Genomic DNA, 18,509 nt, shown 5'->3' on the forward strand with positions numbered 1-18,509 from the left:
CAGACTGAGAAAGCAATAATGCATAAAGCCCCCATATTTTCTTGTTCATGCAGCAGCAACTGGACTCCCATTCCAAGACCTGCCTTTATTAGCTAGAAGCTGTAAAGACTCAGACCACAGCTGAGCAACTATTTTAGTTGAAGATAATCAATGCATAAAATTATAACATAAGGGAGGAATTGGATTCTTAAGACCATTAAACCACTCCCCAATTATATGTTTCACGTCTCCATAAATTATACTATTATGCAGTTAGTCTCTTAATGTCCCAGATGACTTTTAGTGGTAAAGGATTAATTTAATGATACCTGACACCATAAGGGAGCATGGGGGAATCCCGGCCGCATTTGCATTGGATTTCAGAGAAAACCAGAAAGGCTGTTGTGTTTCTCTTGAGTCAATGCTTGAACTTCTCACAGTCAATTACCTGCACGGCAGCTAGAGTTTGTAGAACCCAAACAGGATTATGTGACTCTCTCCCCTGCTTCAAACATTTATTGTTAGCAATAATTAAAATAACAGATTTTAAGTTGTCCCTTAAATCATGAGTTTTATCATCTTCCACATTTGAAGCTGAGCCTGGAGCCTTACTACTCTGGGGATGAGAGGGAAGCTAGCTAACGTCTTTAGTCTTGAAATCAGACTTGGGTGAGCGATTATTATGTAATTCCTTTAGTGTTTCGAGAACCAAACCTGCTCACTTGAGATCATAGTGTAGAGAAGATACCCCCTCCTGCTGGATATGAAGCTTGCTGTCCTGTAGTGGGTGAGGATACGACGTAGAGCCATGGTTCTCAGCCCTCTCAGGTCCCACGTCCCATTTTCATAGCTAATGTTTCGTAATGCCTTCTATATTATCCTGAAATGAAAGTCATAGGTAATATAAATTATCTCCACATATAATTCCAGAAAATCAATGTAATGACCTAACCCTAATATAAAGGAGAAATAAAGGGGAAGTCATTTATTATAAAATAATAAGTTTTTATTATTATTATTATTTTTTAAATTTATTGGGGTGACAATTGTTAGTAAAATTACATAGATTTCAGGTGTGCAATTCTGTATCACATCATCTATAAATTACTTTGTGTGTTCACCACCCAGAGTCAGTTCTCCTTCCATCACCATATATTTGATCCCCCTTACCCTCATCTCCCACCCCCCAACCCCCTTACCCTCTGGTAACCACTAAATTACATTCTAAAATAATAAGTTTTTCAATGTGTAAATGTCTGGGTATGTCTAGACTAGAAGATATTATGAAGGGGTGAGATGCTTGGGTCTGGTTATAACAAAAAAGTTTGAATTTAAGAGAAGTAAAAAACTCACCTGTACAAGAAATACAGGAAAATGAAAGACCAGAAGTACAAGTGGAAATGAAAATATAGACTAGAATTAGGAATGTAATAATAGATCAGACTTATTTGTATATGATAAGCGAAAGAGAAATAAGGATAATGGAAGTGTGGATAACAGCCAGGACAAATTACAGGCAGTGAAATAGAGAAAACGAGTAAGTATAAATTCATGCAAATGAGTTTGGTCTTACTTGTTAATACAGTACAGTGTAGAATAGTTCCCTTTATTATGACATCGGTCAGGCAGTGATACAGTATCACTCACACACACACACACACACACACACACATCTGCTGTCTTAAAATCCCACTGCTTCCAATCTTTGGTATTTATAAAGACCATGGGTACTGTATTCTTATAGGCAAAGGGGAAGAAGGCAGATTGGAGAATAACACCGCTATCAGTAGAAGCTTCCAAGAGGATTCTTTGATTCTGTCTCCAGAATCAGAGTAAGATTGAAAAACAACAGACCATTACAAATTATTTAATTTTAATATGTAATTTTTACAGCATGGATAACACTGTTACACAACCTTAAAATATGTTAGAAATACCATAAAATATTTAAAAACAACCCTTATAGTTAACATTCAATGAGATCCCTGTTTCTAACTCTGTTAAAAGAATCTCAAATTCCTTTAGATTCATATTTGCATGTCACAGCAACAAATGCAGACCGATGTAGAAAGGCATGTTGCACCAGCATTTCAGACACCGTGAGGGCACTGCCACTGCTGATGTGTTCTGGAATAATGGACAAATCTTGCTAAGCTTCCAAACAGAACAGGTGTAATGGACACTCAATTTACATGGCAGTTGCATTCCTTGAATTCACTGTATATTAAAACCATGCAAAAATACTTCATGATTATATATAAACTGGAGTTAGATTCTAGGATCAGATTAATTAGAAGCAAATTTTTTCATCTTAATGAAAGTCTAGTGGGACATTAAAAAGTCAGGTATGATATTTCTCCAGAGAAGAACTTATAAATGGCCAATAAACACACGGGAAGATGCTCCACATCATTCGCTGTCAGGGAAATGCAAATCAAAACCACGATGAAATACCACTTGACACTAACTCGGATGGTTATAATAAACAACACGGACAACAAGTGTTAGCAAGGATGTGGAGAAATTGGAACCTTCATTGACTGCTCATAGGATTGTAAAGTCGTGTAGCTACTTGGAAAAAACAGTTTGCATTTCCTCAAAAAGTTAAACAGTTACCATATAACTCAGCAATTACACTCCTAGGCATATACCCAAGAGAAATAAAACTGTATATCCACACGAAAACTTGCATATGAATGTTCTGGCAGCACTATTTGCAATAGCCCAAAGTGGGAACAACCCAAATGTCCATCAGCTGATAAATAGGTAAATAAAATGTGGTATAGCCACACAACAGGATGTTGTTTGGCCATGGAAAGAAATGACGTACTGATACACTCTACAACATAGATAAACCTTGAAAACATTATGCTAAGTGAAAGAAGTCAGACACAAAAGGCCACATATTGTAGATGTCCAATTATACAAAATATTCAGGATAGACAAATCCAGAGACAGAAAGTAGATTGGTGGTTGTCGAAGGATAGGGGATTGAGGCGAATGGGGGTGATTATAATGGGTATAGGACTTCTTTTGGGGGTGATGAAATGTTCTAAGATTGACTGGAGTCATGGTTGCACAACTCTGAATATATACTACAAACCATTGAATACTACTTTAAATGGGCGAATTTCATAGTATGTGAATTTTATCTCAATAAAGCTGTTAATGTAAAAAAGTCAGGCAGCACGTTGCACAGAGTGAGACATCTGGTATCCTCAGTCTTGTTCAACTAAATGCCAGTTGCACCTCCCAATAATCGTGACAACTAATAATACCTCCATAGAGTTCTGAGACATCCCCTAGTGAGAATCACTGAACTGTGGCAGAAGTGAAAATAAAGTCTCCCAGTTTGGTGGACTAGACGGGTGGAGACAGAAATGAGCGGGAAGACTTTTGGACAAATTCTCGTCTCTTTATTCTGAGGTCCTGAAACTGGAGGGGAGATGAGACACGCTGGCCTCACCCACTGTGCGCAAGTATATTTGACAAGTTGGGATGAATTATTCCTCCACTCATTAGTTGAAATCCTGGGAGGAAGCTGCAGCGCAGGGAGTCTCTCACCCAGCTGGGGAGTGCATGCCGTAATTAAAAGTGTGCCATGCTGTGCTCAGACGGAGACAGGTTTAATTTGCATTCATGATTCTTCCTCAGTTCCCATGTGGCCTGGATGCTGGGTATAGAGCTGGCTGATGTGCTATGGACAGTCTGCCAGGAACTAGGTGGAGTTTGTAGCAAACTCACAGATGCCAGCATGATCCCAGGAGAGGCTGAGCAGTGTCCAAGGGGCACCTCTGAGCTCTGACTAAGCAGAATGAAGAACAAGCCAGAAGTTCCTCTACCGGAGATGTTAATGGTGAAAACTAGCAGAACATTCGTATGACCCAGGTAATGCCACTCCTACGTACTACCCAAGGGATATTAAAATATATGTCCACACAAAAACTTGCATGCAAATGTTCATGGCAACCTCTTCATAAGAGCCCCCAAAATGGAAGCAACTCAGATGTGCATCAGCTAATAAATAGATAAATCAAATGTGGTGCATCCATACCATGGCATACTTAGCAATCAAAAGACATGAAGTCCTGAAACCTGCTACAACGTGGATGAACCTTAAAAACGTTATGCTAAGTGACAGGAGTCAGGCACAAAAGGCTGTATACTGTGTTTCCCTGCAAATAAGACCTAGCTCGACAATCAGCTCTCATGAGTCCTTTGGAGCAAAAATTAATATAAGACCCGGTATTATATTATATTATACCGGGTCTTATAGTAAAATAAGACTGTGTCTTATATTAATTTTTGCTCTAAAAGACGCATGAGATTTGATTATCCAGCTAGGTCTGATTTTGGGGGAAACACGGTAGCATATGATTTCATTCATATGAAGCATCCAGAATAGGCAAATCCATAGAAATAGAAAGTAGATTAGTGGTTTCCAGAGACGGGGAGGAGAGGGGAATAAAGAGTTACTGCTAGGGGGTACGGGATTTCTTTTGGGGATGATGAAGAGGTTCTGAAATTATATAGTGGTGATAGTTGCACAGCTCTATAAATATACTAAAACCCACTGAATTGTTCATTCTAACAGAGTGAATTTATTATATCAGTTATATAATATCAGTGTTATCTCAATTTAAAAACATGTATACACACGCACACATTGTACACACACATATAACAATGACACCATGTTTTGTGTCCTCATATGAGTGTAGTGATTAAATCTGTAATCTTGCTACACACTCTGATGCTTTTACTTTGCTGTTAAGTTAAAGGACGTCTATGAATGGCCCAGAAAAGTCATTCCTGCCTCATTTCACATCTTGTCCCCTGTGCAAAGTCACACTAGCCCTCATTCTTCTGTATGAACTTTGCACTTTTCAGATCCTGTACCTGGAACACTCTTTCAGCCTTACTTCATCTGGGTAATTCTTTGTCACTTCTTTAGCAAGGCTTTTCTGACTGCCCCCCCACCCCCGACAAGGTTCAATCCCTCTATTATACCCTCTCGTAGCACCATAGCTCTTACATACCATTTATCATATTATGCTTATTACTTTTGCATTTTAATGGGTGATTTTTGGATTAATATCTGTCTTTTCAATTAGACTGTAAACTCCTTGAGGGGTAGTATGATCATGTCTGGTTTTGCTTATACCTGTATGACTTAGAACATGTCTGACACACAGTATCTGATCTATTTCCAGGGATCAGCAAATATTACTGAATCGAGTTAATGAGTGAATCACTTTCTCTTTCGTCCTTGTTGTGCCACTTCTGAGTTTACTTCCACTTCTGCCCACTTGTTCATTCATTCATTCAAAAATGTTCATTGAGTGCCACCTCTGGGCCAGACTCATGGAATGAAGAGTTGCGTGTGACTCATGAAATGATGGCTGGTTTAATCATCTATGATTATGAAGGCGGGAGGACTTTTACCTACAGGAAATTCTGAATAGGCCTGCAAAAATATAGGAATTTAGCTTCTCATAATGCGGTAGGAACTGAAGTATTCACAGACTCTGCCTTCGAAATTTGCACTATATTATTCTTGGTAGTGTTAGTCACTGAATCATATAACTTGATCCTGAAAGTTTCTTCTAGCTCCTAACCTGATCCTACTACCAAACTCCCAGCTCAACTGTAAAATTAATTTTGTAGCACATCAAACTATCGTGGTCTGTAAGAACTAGACATACTAACCAAAAGGTTTTCAACCACTTATCTAGACTGTACTCCCTATCTGAAAACTGCAAAAAGTCAGCTAATTTTCATAAATGATTTTCAGTTATTCAAGTTATTGTGTTCTCTTAATGAATTGTCATTTTGAACCCTTGAACCCATTTCTTATGAATTCATGGCATGATAAATGTAAAAACAAACAAAAAACCTCTGTACTGTTAAAAAAAAAGAGAGAACAAAGAAAAGAAACTAGTGAGTAAAATTCTAACTTTGAATTAGGAGGGGCAAGAAAAGTCTGATTTGTTAGTGCATGGCTCCTGTGAGAAAAGTTTGTTCTGAGTTACTGTATTTCATACTATATGAGTTCAGAGGCATGGACGTTTGGTTCAATTACCAGTTATTTTTGCATGATGTCAAGGTTGGAAATAACTTCAAAGTCCTCTTTTTAAAATTCAAACTCCCATCTATAGTTTGAATCTCCTTTTATAATATTTCTGCCAAGGACCCAACCAAAGGAGGAACTTAACACCTCCTGGGCAATCCATTCCGTTGTAGGACAGTGTGGTTGGAAAATTCTTATTCTATTGCATTGAAATCGGCCTTCCTGTGCTTCTCACACCCAGCAAGGATGGGTCTATAGAACACATATATTTCCTCTTCTATCCGACACCCCCGTATGTATTTGATGTCTTCCCGGCTAGGCCAATGTCCCCACTTTGTATGAACACTCCATGTAGGACATGATTCCAAGTCTCTTCTCTTTCCTGGTCACTCTCCTAGCGAATGTGCCTCTGTTTGTTTATATCTCTTTTAAAGTGTAGTGTCCAGACAGAACGCAGTATTTTAGGTAGTTTATGTGCAACAACTATACTCCTGACAAATACTGGGTTTGTAGGTAGCCAGGAGTGTCCCAGATATGTTTTCTTGGGAGTATAGGGACAATTCCTATGAATCTGCAACCTTTTTGTCTCTCTCACAATTATCAGAGCTAGAGCATTTTAGATTGGGGGAAAATGATTCTTTCCTAGGTCACATAAAAAACAATGGGAGAGAGTATGTATCTACTTTGATCTCCATGCTCAGAGAACATATGAAGGTTAATACAAAACTGTTTAATGTTTAATGTTTTTGCCTTGCTTATAAGTGAGATAATAAATGTAAGGGGCCTAGCCTGGTGTCTGGTTCAGAATAGTGATTCAACAAATCTTAGTTAACTTTCCTTTTTCTCTTGCCAATTCTCTTTATATTAATATTTTTTTCTTGGAATTTTCCCCCCTCTTTTTAACACAAGGATGATATAGGGATGAACACGTAGACTATAAAATATTTCTGTAGACTCCTTTTTAATTTCCAGAAGACATGAGTTCTTTGTTTTCTTTAAGTCAAATCCTAAGGGACACTTAGATGAGATGCAAATGTCTCAGATGTTTTCCAAATAAAATATAGCACTTAAGTTGAACAATCTTTAGACATCCATTTTATTAATCTAGTTGACTTGTTCATGATTTTGATCTTCATTCATTTGGCTGGATGGTGTATTTAAAATGAGCTTCCAAAGACTAGAGAGACAAGAATTTAAAAACAAGAGGTTTCAATTAGATCCTCTGTCACCTTACTGTATTATAGTTCTCAGTTTCACTAGTAATTAAGAAAAGAGAACTAACATCAATGGGGGAATTTTTGAATATCCTATAGCACTTGTTCCTTTTAAAAAAAAATTCTGAGAAATGTAAAGTAACTTTGTTCCCATAAATGAAACTGCCATTCCTGACAGTGTTGGCACACTGTCACTTCTAGCAGTAAGATGATTAGAAACACACAGAACTTTGACTCACTTTTTTACAAAGCCATTTATTTTAGAAAAGAGAGTGGCACTAGATTTAGGTACTCCCCCACAAAGTATTAAGAAGAAAGAGTCCTACTATGGCACTGAACCAAAACCTCACAGACACAGACAACAGTTTAGTGGTTACCAGAGGGTAAGGGAGGAGGGTAGAAGACGGTCAAGGGGGATCCAATATATGGTGATGGAAGGATAACTGACTCTCGGTGGTGAGCCTACCATGTGATGTATAGATGATGAATTACAGAATTGTATATCTGAAACCTATGTAATTTTATTAACCATTGTCACCCCGATAAATTTAATAAAAAAAGGAAACCAGTGATATTAACTCTAGTATCTAGGTGTCACTAGATGAGTTAGTACTGTCTAGCAAAACAGGTCTTGCCAAGAGTCTTGATGCTCTGGATATTGTGGGGCTTTCTCCTAACTAAAAACTATTCTGCCTGAGTAGAGAGAGTAATTTCCTGATGCTTTTTCAAAATTTTCACCAAATCTAACTCTTTCCTTATTATACGAACACTTACAAGTCTGAAATTGCTTTTTAAACATGTTGTCTGCTGACTGTCAATATCTGATGAAACACCCACCAAGCTTCCTGACTTTATATAAAGTAACTTCTACCTTCATACACTCTAATTCTAGAGATTTCTCAGATTCAAGCAATACAACTTTAATTTGAAAAAATTAGAAAGTTTGAATGGGAAAAATTGATGTCAACTTAAGTCTAAAAATGTGATCATTTTGTAAAAATTATTTTAGAGCTTATTTAAAATCTCAGATAAATATAATAAGTGCAAACACCAGACATTGGCTTAAAATGTTCCATTGATATAGTATTTGTTTTTGTAGGTTATAGTCTGGTGTGTTGTAGTCTGTGATCAACTGGAATTAAGACCTGAGGCACATGGACTGATTTTAAAAATTTGACTCAGTTTTCATTAGACAAAACCAAAGGTGTACATTTCTTCAATACTTTGTCTTTGGAGATGAGGTACCATCTCACTTTTCCAGAGAAGGTTTCCAATTTGGTATTTTAGATCAATATGCTAATGAAGTTAGAGTTACATAAAAGAACTAACTTCATTTTGTTCCACAGTCTTGAACTGTAGTCTTATTCTCAGTCTTGCAAACCTTCTTGGCTGTTAAGGAGGAGCAGTTGGAAAAATGAATAAAAACTCAGAATGCCTTTTGATGATATGATTATCACACGTAAAGCTCTTCGATGACTACCTGTTCAAATTGAATCACGTAGCGTTTACAAGTTATAGCTCACAATGAGTTAGCCTGCTTATATATAACAGTAGATAATTTATTAGCTAGCTATCCTGAAGAAACAGGTCTTGGGGGGTGGCCGGTTTGCTCAATGGTTAGAGTGCAGTGCTGGTTCTATTTCCACATGGACCAGTGAGCTGCACCCTCCACAACTAGGTAGACTGAAAACAACGACATGACATGGAGCTGGTGGGTCCTGGAAAAACATGCTGTTCCCCAATAAAAAATTAAAAAAAAAAAAAAAAGAAAGAAAGAAATAGGTCTTGGTAACATAATGTTTACTTGGAAAAAACACATTATTGTTCATCATCTATTATATCTCTTCTTTAATTCAAGTGAGTTGAAAAACTAATGCTGCAAACATCCTCTCCCACCACCCCACTGCTGTTGTTGTGTATAAGACCTTATAAATCCATGGTTTCAGTCATCTCTCTTGTTCTTGTCTTATATAATTATCATGAAATAATACATTTTTTTACATGCCACCATTATTAGATTAGAATCTCCTCAATAATTAGACTAGAAACTCTAGGAGGGTAAGAATTTCCTAAATTATTTATGGATATATTCCTATGATTTAGTGCATAGGCACTAAGGAAATTTTTGTTGACTAATGGAAAGAAATCTTGTCTTACTTATCTGTGTATTCTATTTAGCATGATGTTTGGAATATAACAGATACTCAGTAAATGTTGGTTGAATGGATTTACTGATACTAAATTAGCACCCAGGGTAATTACAAACTTTTTTTTCTAACTTCATATCTTATAAGAGCAAACCAAAATACAGTTTCCAGTTACATAATTAATCATAGTTTCTAATTATATTCTAGTCAATTAACTTTTACTCTTGTCTTGATAATTTCTAAAACCTAAGTGGGATTATTAAGATCAGTAGTTAAAAGGAGTCTATAATAAAACCATTGTTATCTTCTTACAAGTTACTTATTCATAACAAAAAGAAAAAAGGTAACTATTTATTGGAAAAACTAAAACCTTAAACCAGTGTGTATGTATGTATGTGTACACACACACACACACACACACACACACACACACACACACACAGTGGGTTATTATTTAGCCATAAGAAGAAGGAAATCTTGCCATATGCCACAACATAATACCTTGAAGGTATTATACTAAGTGGAATAAGTCAAACAGAGAAAGATAAACACCATATGATCTCATATGTGAAATCTTAAAAAAACAAAAACAAAAACAAAAACCAAATAAAACCTCAAAGATACAGAGAGCATATTGGTGGTTGCCAGAAGTGGAAGGTGGGAGGAGTGGGTGAAATGGGTGAACAGGATCAAAAGATACAAACTTGCCGTTGTAAAATAAGCAAATCCGAAGGATATGATGTACAGCATGGTGACTACAGTTAATAGTACTGTATTGTATATTTGAAAGTTGCTGAGAGTAGATCTTAAAAATTATCCCCCACACACAAAATTTGTAACTATGTATGATGATGGATATTAACTAGACTTATTGTGGTAATCATTTTGCAATATATACAAATATTGAAATACTATGTTTTGTACCTGAAACTAATATAATGTTATATGTCAATTATACCTTAATTAAAAAAAAAGATTAATGTCAGACATTACATGTCTCTGGATGTCATACCCTGAGAAAGACACCACATCACTTATGTTCTGTTCCATTCAAAAAATGTAAAACATCAATCTAATCATGCAGAAACATTGACTCATTCTATAAAACAACTGGCCTGTATTAATTTAATTGTCATGAAAGACAAAGAAAGGCTGAAGAATGGTTCCAGGTTAAACGAAAGTAAAGAGACATAAGTAAATGCAGTATGTCATCCTGGAGCAAAAAGGGAAAAATTCATAAAAGACATCATCAGGATAACTGATAAGAGTATAATATAGACTATAGGTTAAACAAAAAAATTGTATAGATGTTAAATTTCCTGAATTTGATAACACTATTGTGCTTATGTAAGATAATAATATCCTTGCTTTTAGAAAATACACACTGAAGTAATTAGGAAGAAAGGGGCTTGATGTATGCAACCTACTCTCAGTGGTTCAAAAAAATCATTTATGTATATGGTTTGAGAGAGAGAGAGAGAGAGAGAGAGAGAATACAAATGTGACAAAATGCGAAAATTTGGTGAATCTGGGTAAAGAAGCACGGGAATTATTTGTATTCTTGCAATTTATTTTTAAATTTGAAATTATTTTAAAATTACAAGTTAAAGAAAACCAACCAAACAAAAAACCACCCCTTATAAAAACAAAAATAAAATCATAATGAAGGTTTTCCCTAATGAATGGTTAGTAGTTTCAAGTGTCCAGCTATAGCATATATTATTCTACAGCATTACTAATTCTATATAATAGTGCTTCCTTTAATTGTCCTTACATGGTTGTTCTGTACACTGAAAATGGATGTCCTATTAGGCCAAGGGCCTAACTAAACCGGACTACTAAAATTGATTTTCCCCACCAAACTTTTCCTTACGTTTATTGCAAGGAATGAATGTTGTAAATATTTCTTCTTTAGCCCAGTTGAAATGAAAATTCATTCATCTAAGCCCATCCAGTAACTTTTAATGGTTGCCTATTATGTGTCAGGTAGATGATAGCAAAACGAAGAGGAATAAGGTATGGTCTGTTCATTGATGAATTCAGACTAATGGGAGAGTCAGATATTTAATCAGAATGGTGCACTACAGGTGCAGGAAGATGGAGCAATTATTTGTCCGTGGGAACTAGTTTCACGGTAGTGACATCTGAAGTAGGTCTTGAAGGAGAGTAAGCGTTTTCCAGGTGAAGGGGAAGAATATTTCCATGCATGAGGAATAGCATGTACAAAGGTACTTTCTAACTTAATGCTGGATGTAGTTCAGAGGCATTAAAACCTAGATCAGCTACTTGAAAAAATACTTTTATTGTGAAATGTTATACACATTCATAAAAGTGCATAAAACATAACTATCAGTTTATTGAATTACTACAAAGCAAATAAATATGCAATGATCGTTGAGGTCAAGATGCATAAAATGGCCAGTAACCCCAAAATTGGCACACCCCCATCCAATGTACTTCCCAGCACTCTCCTTCCCTCAAAGGTAACCACTATTTTATTAGTTGCTTTAACAAATGGATACAACCACACAACAAACATCTCTAAAATTCCCTGTCTCATACTCTCTCCCCACCCAGTTTAACGACTGTTTGCTTTGTTGGTTTCTGCAAAGTGTGAGAGATTGTGTGTTTGGAGCATAGTGTTGTAAAGTTATGGGAGGGACAGGTATCATTATAAGTGTTTGTTCTCATCATACCCTGTATGGTGTTCCAGGTCCTGCTGGGTGCTTTGTTAACTGACTTCTCACAACACCGAAAGCAATGTGTAGCAGAGGAAACTGAGGCTCAAGAGAGTTCCTTGCTTGCTTAGAGACACAAAACTCATGAGTGATGAAGATAGGACTAATATCTGGATTCATCAGACTCCAAAGCACATGCTCTTTTTGCTAATGCTTCTTCTTAAGATCTGACTTTTTCACGTAGAAAATTGGCAGTCAACAGGGATTTTAAATTGGGGAGTAATATTGTTAGATTTGTTTGGACTATAATTTTGTTGACGGTGTGGAATAATGGAGTGAGGGAGATTGATGGTAGGGAGACCATGGGAGTAGTAATTGCAATGGTTCAGAGATGAGGTTTTGTTCTAGAAGACTGATGGTGCATGTGGAGAGAGAAAACTGTATATCCTAGGCCTTTCTGAGGTATAACTAGTTGTTTGTGGTGACAGGTTAGGTGGGGATAAGAGAGATGAGAAATCTTGTACACAAATAACTCGTATTACTTTGCATCTTTGCATATGTTCCTCTCTATGACTCCAAGGCTTCTACCTTAATAGCCTGAATGGATAACAACTGTTGATGAAATTTTGGAAGAGGAAGGACAGATTTGGTGAGAAGGTAAGTCCAGTTATGGTCCTGCTAATTATGAAATGCCTGCGGAAATTCAGATGCTCTGTCTCATCGGCAGTTACAAATAGAGCTTAGAGGCTCCAGGGGCAGGTAATAAAATGTTAGGAATAATCAAAATATATGTAACTTGAGGCACAGGGCCTGCATTCAGACAGACCTACACTTAAATTTTAGCTTAGATGTAAATATCTTTCCCCCATTTGTAAAATGGGATAATATCTAACCCAGAATCTTTGTAAGGATTCAGTGAAAAACTAAGAAGTACTTAGCACATTGTCTGAGTTCAACAAGTGACAAAATTATCATTAGCAATTATTATCAGATTACAATACAGATTTACTTACAAATTCCACCAAATAAAAAGTATTTTTTAAATGGAATTCACTTCAATATCAGAAATGAGTTTGAATGGAAGATCTGTCAGGTATGACGTGGTGCCCACACGGCAGCCTGGCGCATGCATTGTGTCACCTGGCCAGCAAGGCCTAAGTGTGCCTTTAGCCCCAGGAATGGAAGATACAAGTCCATGTCAGGGGTTTAGTACTAGTAGGCAACTTAGCTCCTGGTTACCAACCCAGGTGCAACTACTCTCTACTCTCCTAAAAATAAGCATTTTAGGGAAAGCATCTTTTTTTCATATTATGTTGCTTGCACAATATCAGGTGTTAAGTTCCATGTAGTTGAAAATAGATCAACAGTTTAATATTTGTCCTTCTAAATCAGTTTTCCATGACCGTTTCTAAACTCTCAGCCTTTATTTTGGCCTGTAATTTGATTTGTACAGTCATGAATTTATTTGTGTTGTACAATGCCACATTATAATCAAAGGTAGCAAAATCTGGACCAGAGTATATAGGTCCTATGGGAACGATAATTGCTTCTACTTGATGTTAGGTTTTTATGCTGTGTTTTAGTGGGATCTGTTTAGAGCAGATGGGAAATCTTAACGAAAGCAATAAAATGATGAGAAAGAAGTCTAAGGATAAAAGTTGAGGAATCACAAAAGTTTATCTACACAAGGCCATCAAATTGATCCAATTAGTCAGTTTAAAGAATAGGTTTGACTAGCGTTTCCTTGTTTTGCTGTTCTCAAAGGTATCATCAAGCATTACAAAAGTCAGCAGTTTTAATTAGCTAGTGTCATTCTTGAATTATATATTGTAATATACTGTATGCAAAGATCATCACAGTAATTTCTCCCATTCTTATATGCGTATCCCTTTGAAATGTCACGTTGCTCCTCCTCCCATCAAAAAAGGGAATCTATTTCCCCAGTTCTTGAATCTGTGCTGGCCTTTTGACTTAACTTTGACTAATAGAACATGGTGGAAGTGAGGTCATTCATGTAACTTCTGCTTCAAAAGGTCTGCTTCAAAAGCAGCTTCCATTTTGTACCCACTTGGCATGCTGCCCCCATATAGAGAAGCCCATGCTTCCCTTGTGGGTAAGGTTACAAAGAGAGAGAGGTTCCAGTGCCAAGGTCAACACCAACTGCCAGTCATGAGTGCTCCCAGTCAAGCTGCCAGATGACTGTGGCAGTTACATGCATGATACCCGGCAAGGCCAGTTCAAATCACTGATCTATAGACTTGAGAGCACATCAAATGACTTTAAGGACTAATTCTAGGGTGGTTTGTTATGCAGCAATGTGTGTGTTCTGCCTTCAAGATGAGAGAATAATTCCGTGTTTCCCCGAAAATAAGACCTAGCCGGACCATCAAGTCTAATGCGTCTTTTGGAGCAAAAATTAATATAAGACCCAGCATTATATTATATTCTAGACCCAGGTATAATACAATATAATACGGTTATAAACGGTAACACGGTTTTAAACTGTAAAAGGGTCTTAGGTTCATCATTAGGATGTACTTTCAGACTATAAGGACCAAGAAAGTCCCTTAGGGCTGGCCGGAGACTCAGGTCGTTGGTGCTCCGTGCTCCAAATGCCAAGGTCGATTCCCACATGGGCCAATGAGCTGCGCCCTCTACAGCTAAGACTGTGAATAACAGCTCTCCCTGGAGCTGGGCTGCTGTGGGCTACTGTGTGCTGCCCTGAGTGGCCGGTGGCGTGTGAGCGGCCGGCAGCCTGCGAGAGCTGCCGTGAGTTGTCGTGAGCGGCTGACTGATGACCGAGGACCCACTGCCTCAGCCTGGGGTGGGTGGGGGGAGCGTAAGGCTCATAACACCAGCATGGGCCAGGGAGCTGTGTCCTATACAACTAGACTGAGAAACAAAGGCTTGAACTGGAGTGGGGTGGGGAGGCGGAAGAAAGGAAAAAAAAGTCTCTTAAAGCTGTTATGATGAGTCATCTATATTGCTGCAGTCAAAAGTGGAAGGGAAGACAGATCATTTTTTTCTGGGAAGTTTTGTGCCCAGTGTCTTCAGAGATAGAGGGGATATTATAGATGGTGTTCAAAGTCTCTCTAAACTCTAGAGCCCTGTGAAATTCCAATTAAATTCTTGGGATTTTAGCAACTCCATCTCCACTTCATGAACTTGTACATAGCATTTTAATACCTTTCACAACTAACAGGATCTACTGGCTCCTCTTTCACTTGCAATGATTGAAAACAGCTCTGGATGGTATAGTGTAGAAAACTCTGGAAAGGCAATATAGCATAATGACAAGGTTGTGAGTTCCAGAGCCATACTACTTGGATTCAGATGCTGGCTCAGTTGTGTTATCAGCTGTAACCTTGATGAGTTGTCTTATGTTTGCCTCAGACTCCCCACCTGTAGAATAACAAAATCTTATTGAACTGTTGATAGGAATGAGTTAACATTTGAGCTTAAAACATATTAATTATTCAATATATGTCAGATACTAATATTGGTATGTTATAGAAGGGAATAATTTAGGTCCTAGACAGGGTTCTGTTACTGTGTGACCTTTGGCAAATCACTTAACTTCTCTGGGTTTCAGTTTTGTCATCTATAAAGTAAGGTTCACCAAATAATTTCCATGGTTTCTTTTCATCTTTAAAATTCTGTGGTTCAGTGTTCAATATTTGTTTTACCCATTAAGCTCATTTCAATCTTGTCTCTAATTTTTCATATTGTCTAAAACTTACTTGAATAGCAAGCAATTTTGAGGACCCTCTAGTCAGAACCACTTTCAAAGTATAAATAACATTGCATTTACTGAGAAAACTAAACTTTTGTACTCACATCTGGTCAGCAAACATATATAACTCTCACATATCTGAAGCAATGCCCTTTCAGGTTTATGGAAACATAAAATTGTACATTCATTTTAAAACCTGTGACAAATAGGCTTATTAAGTAAAAGTTAGGAAAAGATCCTCCAAAAATTAAGAAAATATTTCACCTCAAATTTTACTATAGATCTTGTGTTAAATAAAAATCACCTATAATTCCATTAAGGTATCACATTAAACATTGCTTTTTTTGCTTAAGCATATTGCATACAATTAAATATTATACAAAATGTTATACATTTTGGCTGCATAACAGACATCTTCATATGGATGTATCATCATTTAAGTTGATTTATAAATTGTGGTGTTTCCTTACGTTTTTGTTTGATGTTGTGTGATGCTCTTGACAATGGGACAGAAAAGACCTGATCATAATACTAAATGACTGGTGTGTATCACGTGGAAATTTTTAAAAGTTCTTAATTTTTCTATCCTTTTCCTGTTACCCCCACAATCAGGCTGCTACACTCCCCCAAGATCTATGCAAATGCTTCATTCAATATTTTTACAATAACCAATTTATTAATACTAGGCCTACTCAAAACTTTCCTTTGGATTTTGAAAATGGGTTTTAGTCAGTCGTTTCCTCTTCCAAAACGCATCGTGGGCCTACCTAACTAAACTTTGCTTTTTCAGGACCCCCCAAACTGGCAACTTAGACAACTTCCAAGGTTTTCAGTGGAGCTTGGTGGTGGGGTATCAACAAAGCGGAGGGGCAATTTTTCTCCCTTAAAATCTCCCGGCACATATGTGCTTCTTGAAGATTTCCGTTCCAGGAGTTGGGCTGACGGTGGAGGAGGTGGCTCTCCGGTCTTCAAGCAGTGGAACACGGGTTTGCTGAATTGGACAGACGACAGCGATCTTCCATCTTCGGGGATTTTCCAAGCAGGATGCAGGCGCAGAAGAGGATGGAAAGTGCGTACTGCCCACGTGACCCAACTTCACTTTCGGGTTCCAAAGCGAAGCGCCGCTGGAATCAATACCACCACTAGACTGTTTTCCTCCCACGGACCTGATAAAAACCCCGAAGCTCTGAGGCACACTACGGAAATTGTTGGGTGAAAAAAAAAAAAAGGTCGTTTACCATTTATAAGGGCGCCCACCACCTTTTCGGAAATCACCTCTCACGGCTTACACGTTCTCCAAGCCTCTCCCAACAGTTCTTTACCAACGTTCCCTGTTTCAGTTCCATTGAAAAGCAAAAAGCGACAGCAACAGTTTGGTGGCGGAGGAGCCCGTGTCCGGGGCGCGAAAGCCGCGCTGGGGCCTCACTGCCCCCGGCGCGCGCGGCTCAGGGCTCCGGCTCTCCATCTGCCGGCGGGAGGACGCGCAGGCGAGTGGCCTGCTCGGTCGCCGGCCGCGGCCCCCGCACCATCCGCCCCCGCTCCCTCCCCCCGCCCGGCCGCCGCTGCTCGCCTCCCCACAGGCGGGGGCGCCGGGCCGGGCGCATGCGCGCGGCGCTCCCGGGCGTGCCGGCCACACTCCCCCCACCCACTCCGAGAGCTTGTCACTTCCTGCCCTCGCCCCATCTCCGTCCGGGGTCAGTCAGTCGCTCGCTGTCGCTGCCGGAGAGTCTCTGCTTCCCCCTTCCTACCCGCTCCGCGGCGGTAGCGCAGGCTCTTCTGGGAGGGGGAGACAGAGAAAGAGAGGGACTGACTTAATAAAGTTTCCTGAAACAACTACTACTACCAAAAAAGGCCCCAGGAGGGGGGAGACCCCCATTCTTCTTCGCCCCTCTCCAAAAGCCTGAGGGACCGTTGCAGGTGGAGCGGCGCTGGGGGGAGCCGGGCTTCGGCGGCAGCCGTTGCCCGGGTGAGGGGCGCCTCTGGGCCAGCCCGCTCCGGTTCCGGCTTCCTCGGAGGCGGCGGCGGCTGCTGCGGGGCGGTTCCTCCTGTCAACTGCCTGCACCCGCGCGCCGCCCGCTCGCCGGCTCCACAGCGCGGAGGGACGCCGTGAGTCGCCGCAGCCGTCGCCTCGGCTCGCGGAGGGACGTGGTGAGCTGTGGCGCTTCCGCGTCAGCGGCGGCGGGGACTCTTTGGGAGCGCGTCGGGCCGGAACCCCAGTTCCCTTCGCGTGGTCCGCGGAGGCCGCGCCAGGTGGGGCCCGAAGCCGCCTCCCACGCCAGGCTGTCCTGCGGCCGCCCGGCCTTCCTTCCTTCCGCCTGCCCGCCGGCCCGCCCTAGGAGTTAAGTAAGTTGGGCGCACTCGGTTGTGGGGACAGGGGCTCCGCCGGGGAGACCCCAACGCACGTGCGTAGCGGGGGGGGGCGTGGGCCGGTCGCCGGGAGAGGCGTCGCGGCCGCCCCGGGCACCTCGCCCCCACCCGGCCGCCCCGCGTGCCCCCGCGCCGGCCGTGCCCGCCGCGCTCCGCGCCTCCGTCTCCGCGCGCGCCCGCCCGGGACGGCGAGGCCGCCGCCGACCGCCCAGCCGGCCAGGCCGTCGCCCTGCGCCGTGCGCCGGAGACTGCGTTTCCGGGTCGGGCGAGGAACCTGTGCGCGAGTTGGGGTTGGAGGCGCTTAGTGCGTGTTTGTTGTTT

At 40.1% G+C, this 18,509-nt stretch overlaps 1 protein-coding gene across 2 annotated transcripts in view; it reads left to right on the forward strand.

Moving 5' to 3' along the window:
* The first annotated feature begins 17,487 nt into the window (after positions 1–17,487).
* Positions 17,488–18,509, forward strand: part of ZNF800 (zinc finger protein 800) — a 43,748-nt gene continuing 42,726 nt past the window's right edge. For both annotated transcript variants that reach the window (XM_033098759.1, XM_033098760.1), the window contains exon 1: positions 17,488–18,164. The gene's annotated coding sequence lies outside the window, so the exon portion shown is untranslated. The remainder of the gene's footprint in view (positions 18,165–18,509) is intronic.

This window comes from Rhinolophus ferrumequinum, chromosome 26 (assembly GCF_004115265.2).
Source record: "Rhinolophus ferrumequinum isolate MPI-CBG mRhiFer1 chromosome 26, mRhiFer1_v1.p, whole genome shotgun sequence".
Taxonomy (NCBI): domain Eukaryota; kingdom Metazoa; phylum Chordata; class Mammalia; order Chiroptera; family Rhinolophidae; genus Rhinolophus; species Rhinolophus ferrumequinum.